This window comes from Podarcis gaigeae (assembly GCF_964106915.1).
Source record: "Podarcis gaigeae genome assembly, chromosome: 10".
NCBI lineage: Eukaryota > Metazoa > Chordata > Lepidosauria > Squamata > Lacertidae > Podarcis > Podarcis gaigeae.
In genome coordinates, this window is record NC_139686.1 from 52,889,263 (window position 1) to 52,904,165 (window position 14,903).

A 14,903-nucleotide genomic window follows, 5' to 3' on the forward strand; every position below is an offset into this window, starting at 1 on the left:
GTTCCTTCTATGTTAACGACTCTGTTAATGGTGACCCATTACACTGTAATATGCACCTATCTATCTTACACCTATCACCATAGTATCTAGTATTTCAGGATGTAATATATCAAATGCATTGTAAAATAGAGTGCCACAGCTGGCTGCATACAAACGGAGTAAATTAATTTTCTACTCTTCCAAGGATAATGCCTTTCTTTCTTTCTTTCTTTCTTTCTTTCTTTCTTTCTTTCTTTCTAGGTTTAATATAATCTGTTGTGAAAGTTCTCTTGCCACCATGTTGCCTTGTCCAAACCATGCCCATATCTTCTGAATTCTCCAGCCTGGTGTGACATCGCAGTGAGTGCAAAACTTGTCAGGCTCATTCTGAAATTAGGAAACAAGCTGCTCTGGAGGAGGTGACATTTTTCCACTTTGCAGATTTCATATGGCTTTTAACTTTCTCCAGAAACATCAGGCACTTCACATACTATCTGTAGCATCAGTGCAGACTGTTGAGTTTTGAGAGTGGGGTGGGCAGCTTTCCTGGGTGCAATGCTTGAAACTGTGAGGTGGCATAGAATGAGTCAGGAAAAAGATTGTCAGGTGCAGGTATGCTAAATGAGAAATCAACACCTGTGATTTTGTTTTCCTCCATCATTTTATCATGCAAACCTCCTGTCGTTTTGTTTAAACAAGATTTTGCATGGGATAGCAACTAATAAGACACAAAGATGGACTTCTTATCCCTTGCAATGCCTCTTCCATTGCTAACCTCCATTTAAGATATTGACAGTGCCTTATGTTTAATTATAATAACTAGATCAAAGTTTCTCTAATTTAGGTCTCCAGCTGTTTTTGGACTACAATTCCCATCATCCCTGATCACTAGTCCTGCTAACTAGGGATGATGGGAGTTGTAGTCCAACAGCTGGAGACCCAAGTTTGGGAAACTATATGCTGAAAGTCAAATTCCATTCAAGTTAGTGTGAAAACAAACAGGCATTGACTTTGGATGGACAGTGAATTTTATCCCTAAACACATGTAAAGTAGGCCAAGGTATAAGTCCTGGTAGTGACAAAAAAATTGCCTTTGTTTTGCTTGTCCACTGATCTTTGCTATGAACTAGTCACAAAATTTTGCAACTTTTTCTTTCACTTTTCCCCATACAATCTGATTTTGGCATTACAGTGGTACCTTAGGTTACATACGCTTCAGGTTACAGACTCCGCTAACCCTGAAATAGTGCTTCAGGTTAAGAACTTTGCTTCAGGATGAGAACAGAAATCGTGCTCCAGTGGCACGGCGGCTGCAGGAGGCCCCATTAGCTAAAGTGGTGCTTCAGGTTAAGAACAGTTTCAGGTTAAGTACAGACCTCCGGAACGAATTAAGTACTTAACCTGAGGTACCACTGTACTTTAAATAACTAGTAGTGAAATCCTATGAATGCCTACTCAGAAGTAAGTCCCACTGAGTTCAATGGGGCTTACATCCAGATAAAATATTATAGAGCTGTAGCCTTAGCGTTCTTCTTCATATATAAAACTTTTCCTACTTATGATATTTTTTCAGGCATTTTTTAAAAGTGAGATTATTATTTTTAAGTCGAACGGTATGGTCAACAAATTGCTCATGATTCAGATAAACATTCTGAGAATGCAGCATAATTGGAACTGAACTGCAATGATATCATGGAGCAATACTGGTTAGTACAACTCTGGTTATTATAATTAGAAGTGACTGTGGATGGTTGCAAATAGTTTTCAGAAGATAATTTGCTTATATAAGGCACTGGCTTGGAGGAGGGAGTAATGTGTCTCTAACATCTAAACTCCTGGCCGCCAAGATTTTGCTTGTATCTTACACCCTGTGCTGCCAGTACTGTGCTGGTACCACAAGCTTTACATCATGATTTGTCATTCAGTCATCTTATCTTATAAGACCCCTGCCTGATTCTCTGTCATAGCCAGGGTTGGCCCTACCGTTAGGCAGAGTGAGGGGACTACTTCAAGTGGCAGATGCAGTTCCTCCTGAGCCATTCCACTTTGTTGGAGGAAAGAGTTATGTGAATCACACAGTCTGCCCTGAACCCCCCTAAAGGAACCGGCTGCCCTCAGCTGTGTTGGAGGACACTATCCTATTCCCAGGAGTGAAGTAAGCTTCAACTTCCAGCCTAGCCAGATTCTGTAAGCTAAATGGGAGAGCACTGTCTTGTCCTTGGCCTCAAGCAGAAAAATGTCCTGGTCTGAGCAACCCACAATGCTAGAGAAGATGCCACCCTGCTATGCTCCTCCTTCCTTATCTCACACAGTTGCTTGGGGAGTATGAACTCAGGCCAACTCAACTGCTTCCAGCCCTTCTGAGCTGTGATCGTAGCTCATGGGAACTTGGCCTGGTCTGCTCAATTATCCATATCCAGTGGTTCTCACTTTTTTCTCTGGGTCACACTTTCCAATTAAAAATTTGCTTGCACCACATCATTTTTTTTATTGATAAGAAATATATTGGAAATAAAAAAGAAACAAACTCCTAGCAGTGCTTGATTGATATCACAGAACATAACTACTGTATAATATGATCATAGGATATCCAGAAAATATAAAACAATGCAGCTACATAAGAACATGAATCATTCCCAAAATATTATAAACAAGCCTCTTACATATACAAACTCAATGAGAGGTGTGAGCTTGCTTTTGCTATGTAATCTCATTGATATTAAATCTAATTTGAGACAAACAAACTCCCATCTCCTCATCAGCACAAAGAAGCCTGTCTCTTTTCTGATCTTTTATATTTCTCAGAGTTGAAAATCCCTGTTCACAACAATATGTTGTGGAGAACTGTAGAAGAATAGCCAATGCTATTGAAGAGAGGTGTGGATACTGTTTCTATTATCCATACTACCCTGAAATGTTTAAATGTTTCTTTGATTGTCCTTGATTCTTCACACCACACTTGCCATCCTCTCCTGCCACATCGGTGTGGCGCACCACACCCTTTGAGAACCACTGTCCTAATAGGACTGACAGCCAGCCTCCCAGTGCATGCTGAAAACTGACTGCTTAGTAGGCTCAGCTCCAGATTTGGGAGAGCTCTGGGCAGGCTGTCCTCACTGGGCCCAATCCAGGGGTGAGCATCCCTTGAGGCCCCTGGCAGCATTCCTCCTACAGTCGACAGCCTTCCATATGCCCTCACTTGCCTGCTAATAGACTTGCAGCTGAGCAGCCATTTAGCTCCCAGTCCCCTACAGTGCTATTGCTAACAGGTCAACGAAGGGGAGGGGTGAGGCAGCCCCCAGTCTGCCCCTCAAGTGTTTACTTGCACCCAAAAAGCTGGGAGCTGAGCAAACAGTTGGTGGTGCCTCAATATGCCAGGGGCTGGCACCAGGCCTGCCATTTGGGAATCAGCCTCTGCCAGACCCTAACAGCTTGGCATAGGTTTGCGGGTTGCTACAGGCACACATTGTGGGTACAGCCTGGTGCACATAGTGCAGGATTGCCTGGGGCAGCGGTGCTGATGCAGCGCTAACTGTATGCTGCACTGCAGCCTCAATGTGAATTCCTTCTTAGTCCCCACACTCTTCAAGGTGACTGTCATGGTCAGATCAGGTAGAAAAAGAATGCTATTGTAAAAAAAAGCAAGAAAATCTATAGAGCTACTATTCAGTTTGTAAACTTCCTTGGAAATAAGAAGAAACTGAAGCTCTGAAAGCTTTTCTTGATTCATCTATTATGAGCTACCCGCTATGAATATGCATAAGGTTACCTCTTTTGAACTTCCTTGAAACAAATTCTCATAAATAAACAAGGAATGCTCAGTACCAACTGACAGAGTCACTTAGACTTAAATGTATTGTGCTAATGGAGTGAAAAGAATAAAAAATTTCAAGGGCTTCCTCTCTCAATTTTAATAAATTTCATGGAAATCGGATCAAGTCCTAATTGTTAATTCATCTGAAATTATTAAAAAGAGATTTCAATTACATCCCACCATTGAATTTTGACGTACCAAATTAAATTAGGACACTAGATTATATCTTTTTTTCCTTAAATCCAGACCCGTTTAAAAGCCTTTTCTGTAAATTCTGAAAGGGAACTTTGTGTTCGGTTATGTTGTAAGAAGAAGGAAAAAAAGAGGGGGGGGGATCCAACATTAGTAAGAAATAGTAGGTTAAATCTCTTACTGAAGATTTTTAATGACATTTCAGTGTTCCTCTTATAATTACTCTTCATCTAAGATATCCCATAATGATGTTGGACATTCTTGGTTCAGGCTCACTGGCTTGCTTCATTAGCATGTCATTCCCATTCCACATCATAAGATTTAATTGTAATGCCGAATATGTGCAGCTCTCCACAGAAGTCTAATCAAAGTGGATTCACTTGTATTATTAATATCAAAAATCAGTCCACTTGCTATTTTTATAAATAAAAGAATCCAGATACATAAATCAACTGTCATTTATTAGCATGTCCCTGGCATATCTGCCAGACATATGAGCAGCCCTATCACAATTCCTTAGGATTATTTTCATCAAGATTAAAACCCTTCTACATTAAATATACATACTAATTCCTCCATAAAGTAATCAGATTACAGTTCAGGTGACATTGTGTGCTGGAATTCAAATGATTTGCAGTAATGAGCTGGAAAGGTGTACTTGAAGACAGACGAGGAAAGAAAGAGAGACGAGGGGAAGGAGAAGAAGAGGAAAAATAAGAATTTGCCTTTAAAAAAAAATAATATTGCACTTGTTATAGCTGCTGCTTTATTATTGTTGTCCTCCTCTTGTTCTTTTCTGATAAGTAACAAGTCATAACAGTCGTCAACAGAGACTTGACAAATGGATGTGTCAGACAGCCCAGCAGTTGCTTGAAAGCGGCTGCTTTACTGCTGGAGGAAACCAGCAGTTTCAGGGAGCCATTCCTTCACGCTATTTAAGGCTCGGCTGTGTAAATAGATATTCATTTGATTGTGTCCTCCAATGTACTACCTCCAGGGCTGCCCCCCCTCCCCACTTACGGTCTCATTGCCTCCTTTGATGTACGGGTGGAAATATTTATATATTTGGGTTGGTGTGTTTCATATGGATTTAGGAGATGAAATGAGGATACTTGATGGGAGAAAGCAAAGAACTGCACTAAGGGCAAAATGCAATCTCCTTTATGATATATGTGCATACCAGGCTCTCCCATGACCACAGTGGCCCTAGATTACGTTGGGCTGAGTTTTGTGCTGTATGCATTCAGACAGAATATGTAGCAACCATAGACTGAGATGCCATTTTCAGAGCAAAAAGATGCCTCTTCAGAATCACCACTTAGCTGATATAATACATGGCCACCTACTTTTCATATATGTTCACAGCAAGGTGCTTTAGCATGGCCAATAGTGAAGGAGGATGGAGCTGGGATCCAGCAACATTGGGAAGGCACTCCATTACATATCCCTACGCTTGGGCCCAGCTAGGAATGCAGGTGGCGCTGTGGATTAAACCACAGAGCCTAGGGCTTGCCGATCAGAAGGTCAGCGGTTCGAATCCCTGTGACAGGGTGAGCTCCCGTTGCTCAGTCCCTGTTCCTGCCAACCTAGCAGTTCAAAAGCATGAAGTGCAAGTAGATAAATAGGTACCGCTCTGGCAAGAAGATAAACGGCGTTTCCGTGCGCTGCTCTAGTTTCGCCAGAAGCAGCTTAGTCATGCTGGCCACATGACCCGGAAGTTGTACACCGGTTCCCTCGGCCAATAAAGCGAGATGAGCGCCGCAACCCCAGAGTCGTCCACGACTGGACCTAATGGTCAGAGGTCCCTTTACCTTTAGGCTGTAAGCAGAGCTGGTGACATTTTCTGGTGCTCTTGTGGGCTTTTCCCTTCTACAATTTCTCTTCCATTGGTTGCTATGGGAGGGAGGTTCACTACACCAGCCTCAGAGCCACACAGATTTCCTCCCATTTGTAAGGAGCATGCCAGGAGAACAAGGGGGCTCTGGATCCTGCAGATCCAAGTCATATCTTGATCTGCCTTGGCGCACTAATTTCCTCTTCCCTTACACTGTCACAGCACTAACAGTGTAAGAATTAACAAAAAAAATCCTTCCAGTAGCACCTTAAAGACCAACTAAGTTAGTTCTTGGTATGAGCTTTCGTGTGCATGCACACTTCTTCAGATACGAAGGTGCTACTGGAAGGATTTTTTTTGTTTTGACTATGGCAGACCAACACGGCTACCTATCTGTAAGTGTAAGAATAAGATTGTGTCCTGAATTAGAATCTCAAGAGAGTTCATGAATGAGCTTCTGGACAGTTGGAAGGACTTGGCCCAGATTTTGTTAAGCTTGGTATAAGCAAGCAGTTAAACAATGAGAAAGTTGTTGCTTAAACTAATAAATTAAGTAGATAGATACATGGTACATCTGCACAATGTTGATTTGGGAAAAATCCCTCAGTTAATGTAAGATATCCCTGGTGGTCCTATAAAAAACCCCAATTACTACACTTTCTTAATATCTTTGTAACATTTACATATTTATTTTTAACACTGTTTGAAAAACCCACAATTCTTTGATTAAAACAAACAACTTCAAAAGAATGTTTGTTTATCAAGCCCCTGGGGACAGGCTTATTTGGGGAAGGCTGACAATTTTTATGTGTACCCAAATCAAAAAATAATGTTCAGCTATTTGGTGATATTTTTATTTAAGTTGCATACTCTGTGTAGAAATCATGACAATGCTTTTGTTACAGAAGATAACCCGTTAAAAAAATTAAAATACTTCCATGCATACATACTAAAGCGGTCAACAATTTTAGGGTGGAAAAGATTAATTTGAAAATGCCTATTTTTCATGTTAAATCTCTTTGTTAATACTTTTGACCAACTTTCCTTCAAAGTACCAATTACTGTAAACCTGGCGTTAAAGGCTTAAGTGGCTACTAATATCATACAGAATAATTTGAGTAGCTCATCAGAATGGAAATGATTTTTATCTTAACATACAGCTATTCATCAGTCATCCTCACTATAATGCAGGCTCCATAGTTATTGCTAGTTGTAAAATGAGAGTTTTGCCTAGATGACTGCCGCTATTCATTTCAAGACCCCATGCATTTACTTCCAGTGGGATCAGATTGTATAGATTTTTTTTTACCTGTCCTCCTATTATGAATCCATGTCTTTGTGGGACATGCACTCTGCCCAGGATTACAGAGAGGAGAAAAAGTACAAATAAATAATATATATTAAATTTTGTTTTCAATTCCATGCTGTTATGGACACCCCAAATCTCCATGCAATGAGAAGCTTCCTGGGTGAAGCCTTAGGTTTCCTCTGGAGTATTGGCATATCATAAGATTTATGCTTATTTCCAAATGTACAGATTGAGAATAGGTGCAGGTAAAGCATTAAACAGTCTGGCTAATGTAAGTTCACAGCTCCCACATCAGATCTGGGAATGGGGCAGACAGCACCCTAAGATGCTTCCAGAGACATACCAGCTCTCCAACCTGCACTTTCTTCACACATGTGGTTTGGTTGTATCATCCCTAGCCAAAACAGGGAGGAGGCGGGGGAAGAAAGCCAGGCCCCTTCTCTACAATGACTCTCCTTTTTCAGCACAGCCTCTGCCCATTTCCTTAGCTGTTGCTAAGAGCTGCTATTGAGAGCCATCATCTGGTCTCCTCAACAAAGGGAGAGTTCCAGCAACTTTGCCAGGACTGTCAAAAAACAACAATCCAGGCAACCTGCACTGATGGAAGAAGCCCCATTCACAGAAACCAAATAATTGCTGATTTGAAAGAGACTTAACCCCAAATGGCAGGGCCGGCGCAATCCCTTTTGGCATCTGAGGTGCAGCACAAAATGGTATTTCTGCTGGCCAGGGAAGAAGGGGTGAGTGAAGCCATACATTGGAAACAAGGGTGGGAGGAGACCAGTAGTGCCTCTTATTCACCACAAGGCTGCATGGCCATGGGCTGCTGAGGAGGTGGTAGATCCAGCCTTCAAGCAGTGCGCCTTGGGTCAGCATGTGATGCTATGGTATCATTAGCTGGGGTGCCTGGATGGAGAGATTGGTGTGGGTGTGAACAAGCTCTGCCTTTTGTCTGGCCAGAATGGAGTCTACCATACACATCTAATCGCTTCTGCTTCTGGCTCCACCCCTGGCTCCTGGCAGGTTGCTTACAAGAGAACACAGCCCTCAGCTGGCCCTGATATATTGAGTCCAAGCAGGCTTATTCTCAGCTAAATGTGTATAGGATTGCAGACATAGGCACAACAATGACAATGGACACTTATGTCACTATGGGGCTGTGTTCTGCATTTGGTACTCCAGTGCAGTCATTCAGGTACTTGACACATACACACTGCATCTAGTGTGAGTATGTGTGAGCCTTGCTTGATAGCTACTTCCCTGAGCTTGGCAATCCTAGAAATTGCCACTTTCTTGTGCTATGTTGCAGTTTCCCTCGGCAAGCAACTAAATGGCAAATGCACATGCCTTTCCATTAGTCACCCACTTGCCGCATGTTATAGTAATGTTCTCTCTATGACAGGTGAAAAGCAGTAGGGTTTGCTTTGCAGATCATACTGCTTCATTCTTGTTTTTTGTTAATTTTCCCTGTCAGAGAAAGGAGTATGTCTGTGCTTGGGGACTTCTCAGTATCTTTCCATGTGCACTGGATTTTCTCTCCAATCCCCTTAAGTGCAAGGAGAAGGAAGTAAAGTCATGGATTATTGCCCTTCTTGGTGAGGCTGGGATATACAGGTAAGGGAACGTTTGCCCTCCAAACCAAAATTTGGATTACCATCCTTTGAAAAGCAAATGAGCAATTATAATGCTGAAGTTTCCATTCCAAATAGGATGGCTGCATTAAATTCCAGGTGGCTGTGGTTAGGTTTACTTTATACCATTTCCGATAAAGATTTAGACATGACTCAGAGTGGCAAATTGAAGCATGCCCATGTAAATCACACTCATATTTGTGGTTTACCCTACCCTTTCATAACTTATTGCATGTTTATTTTGTTTCCATTGCTGGTAGTGATGAGAATACTTAGATCTACTGCAGGTATGAATGTCAATGGTGAAAAGATATGAGTGAAAGCCATTATTAATAAGACTATCTGGTAAATAGATTTAAACCTGCATGGCAGATATATAAATAGCATTAAAATGTATTCTTGGCAATCACAGAGTTCCTGGCTTTTTATTAGGTATAGTGGAAAAAAGCTCCATGTGTGTTTATTAGAGCTATAGACTAAAATACACCTACGGTCTTTTTCGCTGAATTCCGGAGTCAAATGCTGCCTTTCTTCACCTACTTCTTATTCATGCATAAGTTTTGTTGAAAGTCAATGGACTTGCCGAAGCAGAATTAATAGGAGGATCACACCTTAAAAGAAACACAAAATGAAAAGAATTAGATAATTATAGGTGTGGAAAGACCCATAAGGCAATTTCATCCAACCCTCTGACCCCAGAGAGAATCCTCTACCTGTTAGCTCCACCCTGATAGATTAACCCATGCACGCTAGACCAGGGATTCTCAAACCGTCTATCCCCAGGGCCCACTTGAGACAGCTGAAAATGACTGAAGCCCACCAGACACAAAATGGTGGTGCAGAGGCCAGGGCCAGATTTAGGTTTGATGAGGCCCTATGCTACTGAAGGTAATGGGGCCCTTTATATGTCCAGTTGTCCTTTGTCAATGAAGGCAATATAGAAATGAGCAAACCAGTGATATTTTAGGGAGCAGGCAAGCAGGCAGGGCCCATTACTTACATAATAGGAGCCTACACAACACAAAACACTGTTGCTGTATGTAGGTTCTATTTTATATGTTTTTTATCTTATATTTTTGAAATGTACATCCAGGTTTTTTTCCTTTATTTTTTTTGGACCCCCAAGAGAGTGGGGCCCTAAGCTATAGCTTGTTTAGCTTATACGTAAATCTGACACTGGAAGAGGCTGAGCTAGACACAAAATGATGGCTGAAGGAGACAGAGTTTGGCATAATCAGCTGCCAGTTACAGATATCATTTTCTACTCCTATCTAATCCATCTTTAGAAATTGCTAAATTATTTGCCACAGAGTTTTCCTTGTGGCAAAAACGGTGACAGTGATAGGGCTGGGCAATATATTGATATACATCGAAACCATTTTCAAGTCCATATCATGATATTGGTTTCATAATTTTTGAACTGGTAATATACTATGAATCATGACGTGTGTGTGCGCACACACACACAAAAATCGTAATGAGGGAAAAACCATGAAGCCAGCCAATGCCTCTACATAGTTCCATCCTTATTTCAGACATTGTGATATATTGGTATATCGCAATGTTTAAATGGTGATATATTGCTGTGTTGAAAAGCAGGTATCACCCATCCCTAGACAGTGAGAAATGGTTTGCCTGGCACAGTTGGGCAATAACCACCCCAATCATTCATATTCTAGAAGGGCTTATTCCCTGAATTCAGAAAATTCAGATACACATCTCAAGAAAGCATGGAGCATTGTTGCTCCACCTGGTGAAGGGTGGTGTAAGAAATCAATAATAATAATAATAATAATAATAATAATAATAATAATAATAATAAATGCATAACAACTGGCTGCTGCCAGAGCCAGGATGCTGGACTTGATGAATGAACAGCTAAATAAGGAACTTACTAAATACATTTTTAAAAGTCATAAACTGTTGATTTACAAGATGTGATAGATATCATTGAGTGACATTAGATCAAGTGCCAAATATTGTACCTCATCTTGGCACTGGTATGTGGATGTCCATCATGGAAAATTCAACCTGGCAGTAGATTTTAGTTTATGTATATTCAAATGCTTTAATAAACTGCAAAAGCACTTCACCCATTGGGACTGGGTCTCCCTTTAGTGATCTGTTTCCAGCAGAAAAGATTCTGCAGGGTGTGTAAGGTCTACGCCAATGACCCTGGTGAGTTTATATGATGCTTATTTCTCTCCTTCATTATGCTGATGATTGAGACTGAACTCTTTTAAAGACCACTGGGACATGGGGAGAGGAGGCTTCATTAAGATGCACAATATGCATTCACCAAGAAAGCATACAAGAAAATTGAAATGAAAATGCAAGTTTGTCAGGTTGATGTTTTAACTGGTGCAGATGTTGCTGGTTGAGAATGTTTACCAAGACACTGCTGGTGGACGATGGCTATCAAGCTGTGTGCCTTCTGTCCTCAAAGGGTATAACATTCTTTTAGGTTGTGCCTACAGCACAGAAGTCCATTACTGCAGCAGTCCAGGGAGTGATATTGCCAGGAGATATTTTCAGGCAGTACATTTTTTGAGGACAGCTCTGTCATGATAACATTATATGATTTCTTGAGACTATGAGAATGAGAGAAGGAAAACAACAACTACAGCACACAATATTCTTTGTCAGTGTACAAAAAATTTGCCAAATGTGTGGATGAGAGGTGATATAATAGACATTTTTTTTTTAAAGTAACACAACTTTTGATGAAATCCCTTGCTAAAAGTTCAAAGCTTCAGAAGCAGGGAAGATGACAACATTAGTCAAAATGTGCAAGGGGATAAATTAACTGTTTTGAGAATTGAGACAGAGTAAGTAGGTGTTTAGCAGGGCTGTTTAATTTAGAAATGATTTTGGGTGCTTCCAGATGTTTATTGATTTGTTTGCAAAGATATTCAATAATGTTGGCTATTGACTGAGCACATCCTCAGGTGTTTGTGGGGTGGTTAGATGATGTTGTGCCAAAACAAATGTTAGCTCACACATTTCTCCAACACTTTCCTTGTAATAATAATAATAATAATAATAATAATAATAATAATATTTATATCCCGCCCTCCCCAGCCAATGCCGGGCTCAGAGCGGCTAACAACAATAAAATTAGCATAGTTTACGTAAAATCACAATCAATTAATTAAAATACATTCTAAAATCAATTCTGAATCAAATTAATGGCAACCATTGGGCTAGAGTTCTATGAGGATTACAGAAGGAGGTGGGTCAAATGCCTGGTGGAACAGCTCTGTCTTGCAGGACCTGCAGAAAGATCTCAAGTCTAGTAGTGTAAAAACTCTGATCTTTTTAGGGAAGGGGGTTTGTTGCACGCGAGTTCCCAATCAACTACAATTGTGCAACCTGAATTTGCCGATATGTGATTGTATCCTGCCCCCAAATAGTGACATTCTGGAAGCACCATGGTGTCATGGCAAACAGTTTTGGCTTCCTCATCTAAAAAATGGATAACATTGAGCTGGAGACTGTGCAGACAAACTATGCTTTTAAAAACAAGGACTGTATAATTGTATAGCATTGTATAGCTCTTAATAGGACCCTAATTCCACCCACCCATCCCAATAAATACAACTTCTGGCTCTTCTCGGCAATGTCCATCTAGGGGATAATCCCTCTGGGTCTGTTCAAGGTAGGGGAAAGAACCATCCATACTTAACATATGCTAATTCATTACTTCAAGATAATGGCCACTAACTCAGTTTTAGATACCTTTTAAAAAGGGACTAGATAGATTTGTGAAAGATAGTTTTGTTGATGACTTTTAGTCATAATGACTAGTCAAATCTCTATATTCAAAAGTACCAGTTGGTGGGGTGGGAGGGAAGAATAGTAATTATTCAAAATATAACAGTCACGAAGAACTAGGAAGTTAAAACTAATAATTAATGGGGAACCCCACAGAATATGGTTGCTTGTGATTGGCTACTGTGAGAACAAAATATTGGATTAAATAGGCCACTGGCCTGATCCAGCAGCTCTAAATGTTCATTTGTGAGAGTAAAACAGGCCCACTGCAACAAAGATACACAGTGCTATTTTTTTAAAAAAATATGTATCAGGCAGAAAAAAATCTGGGAGGTGATCACAAATATGTCTTTTCCCAGCAGCCTTTGAGATTGTCTGATCTTGATGTCACCTCTTCAGAATTAGTAGATGGCATGGAATCTCTCAAAACAAATGAACCAATCAAAGTAAGGTATTTTGTGAGCAATGGGGGAGGGGATGCCATGCTACCAGGAGGAAGGCTTTGATGAGCATCTTAGCTTGTCATACTTATAGCCATTTTAGTATATATGGAATATATATCTGTATGGGCTGAGAGTGCCTTGAGTAATGTCTGAAGTGCCCATCACCACCATTAAGCTGTCTCCTGATTAATGGTCAGCCTGCAGCAAAATAAATACCGAAGTGTCAAAACAAGCAAAAAAGAAAGAAAGAAAAAAGTCCCAGCAATCTGTCCTGGGTGATATATGGACAGCAGCACACATGCCCTGCTTATATGAATGAACATGCCTACTTACTGAGTTTGATCTCCCCAAATATTTCTAAATCTTCTGCCCAAATGATGGTTAGTTAAAGCCGAACAGATTTTTATGTAGTCTCAAACTGCAGAGCCTATTGAAAACTCATTATCTTCAAATAGGATTACACTCTCTTAATATGAGAGCATGCACATTAGAATATCTCATAAAAATCAAAAGTTCCAATTTGCTCACCATATGTAAATCCAATTCAAAATATTTCCATAACATACATCCTGCTAGATGTTGCACTATTTGTATGTCACTCTAGAATGGATTAATGCCATGACAGTCTAGCCTGAGTTTTCCTGCATTTGGTGTTTTTAAACAGTTTATATTTGTTATCATATCAAAGACAGGCTTGCAGTTTTCAAAAGGAAGAAGAGAACACAGCGCCCAAGGCTCTTCCAGCATTACATTTCTTATTCCATTTTATCTTTCTTGGTTTTGACTAATGTCAGTAACAGCTACTGGTAATAAACTGCTTGTTACCGCTTGCTCTTGCCTTCAAGCAGTGGCTTTGATACATTGTCAGCCAATTGGAAGCATTTCCTGATTACATTTCCAAATTGCTTGTTTATTGATCGAAAGTTAATAAAGCAAAAGACAACTTTATGGGCTTAAATTAAATGAAGGCTTCCTTTGATGTTCAAATTATCCAATCAACCAATGTGCAGTGAAATGTAAGCATTTGAAAGTTGTATCTGGAAAGGAAGAAATGTGCTAGATAAAGGGATTCTAGCAAAGGCATTGTATTGAAGGGCTAATGAAAAATAGTCTTCAGTTACTAAATAGATATTTCACTCATTTTCAGTCTAGGAGGGAACTGTGGATTTTTTTAAAGCAGAAAAAATGCAAAATGCACATGTAATTTGACTAATTATGATTCCTGCATCTTTGATTAGCAGTCATAAATAAAAATGTTCTCAAACAAAACCCTGCCAGACTAATGTGCTAATGACCATTTAGTTAATCCAGATAAGTAAGCCAGGTGATGAGAGGAACACACCAAAGAGAGGTGCCTCCTCACACTGCCTCACAGGGGCCTGGGACTTGTCTGACCATTCCCAACAGCAAGTGCTGGTGGACTGGCTGGCTGGGCTCCCTCGCCTGCTTGCTTGCTTACGCCGAGGCTGTCTCAGCTCCTGGCAACCAGCACCCCCTGGCCAGCCCCAGAGGCACCATTCATCGATGGAGCTTGTGGCCAGCGCTGCAACAAACAGCTATGCAAGCCTTTGGGAGGCAGAGATGTGAGAGGGCATCAGAGAAGGGAGGGAAGGAAAGAGGGACAGAGGCCAGTACTGCCCGCGGCACCCCTGACCATCATTCAAGGCACCCCAGGGTGCCACGGCACACTGGTAGAAAACCACTGCTTTAAGTGGTTATAAGCACACTAGGTTGCAGCTTTGTAGTGGTCATTTGTATGAACATTTAGGCTGTGATCCTGAGCATGCATAAGTGGGAGTAAGTCCCATTGAACTCAGCTGGATTTACTTCTGAGCAAGCAGGGGTGTACTGTTAGTGAATTCGTTTTTTAAAAAAAGTTGGAATTCAGCTGAATTTGTGTGAGAGCCATCAGTTGTTAGAACCCAAG

The 14,903-nt window shown here is 40.7% G+C and overlaps 1 long non-coding RNA gene across 1 annotated transcript in view; it reads right to left on the bottom strand.

The window, feature by feature from the left end:
- The window catches only part of LOC310825717, a 113,648-nt gene that overhangs the window by 22,119 nt on the left and 76,626 nt on the right, over nucleotides 1-14,903 (bottom strand). The window contains exon 3 of the long non-coding RNA XR_014555480.1: nucleotides 9,251-9,370. This is a non-coding gene — a long non-coding RNA (uncharacterized lncRNA). The remainder of the gene's footprint in view (nucleotides 1-9,250; nucleotides 9,371-14,903) is intronic.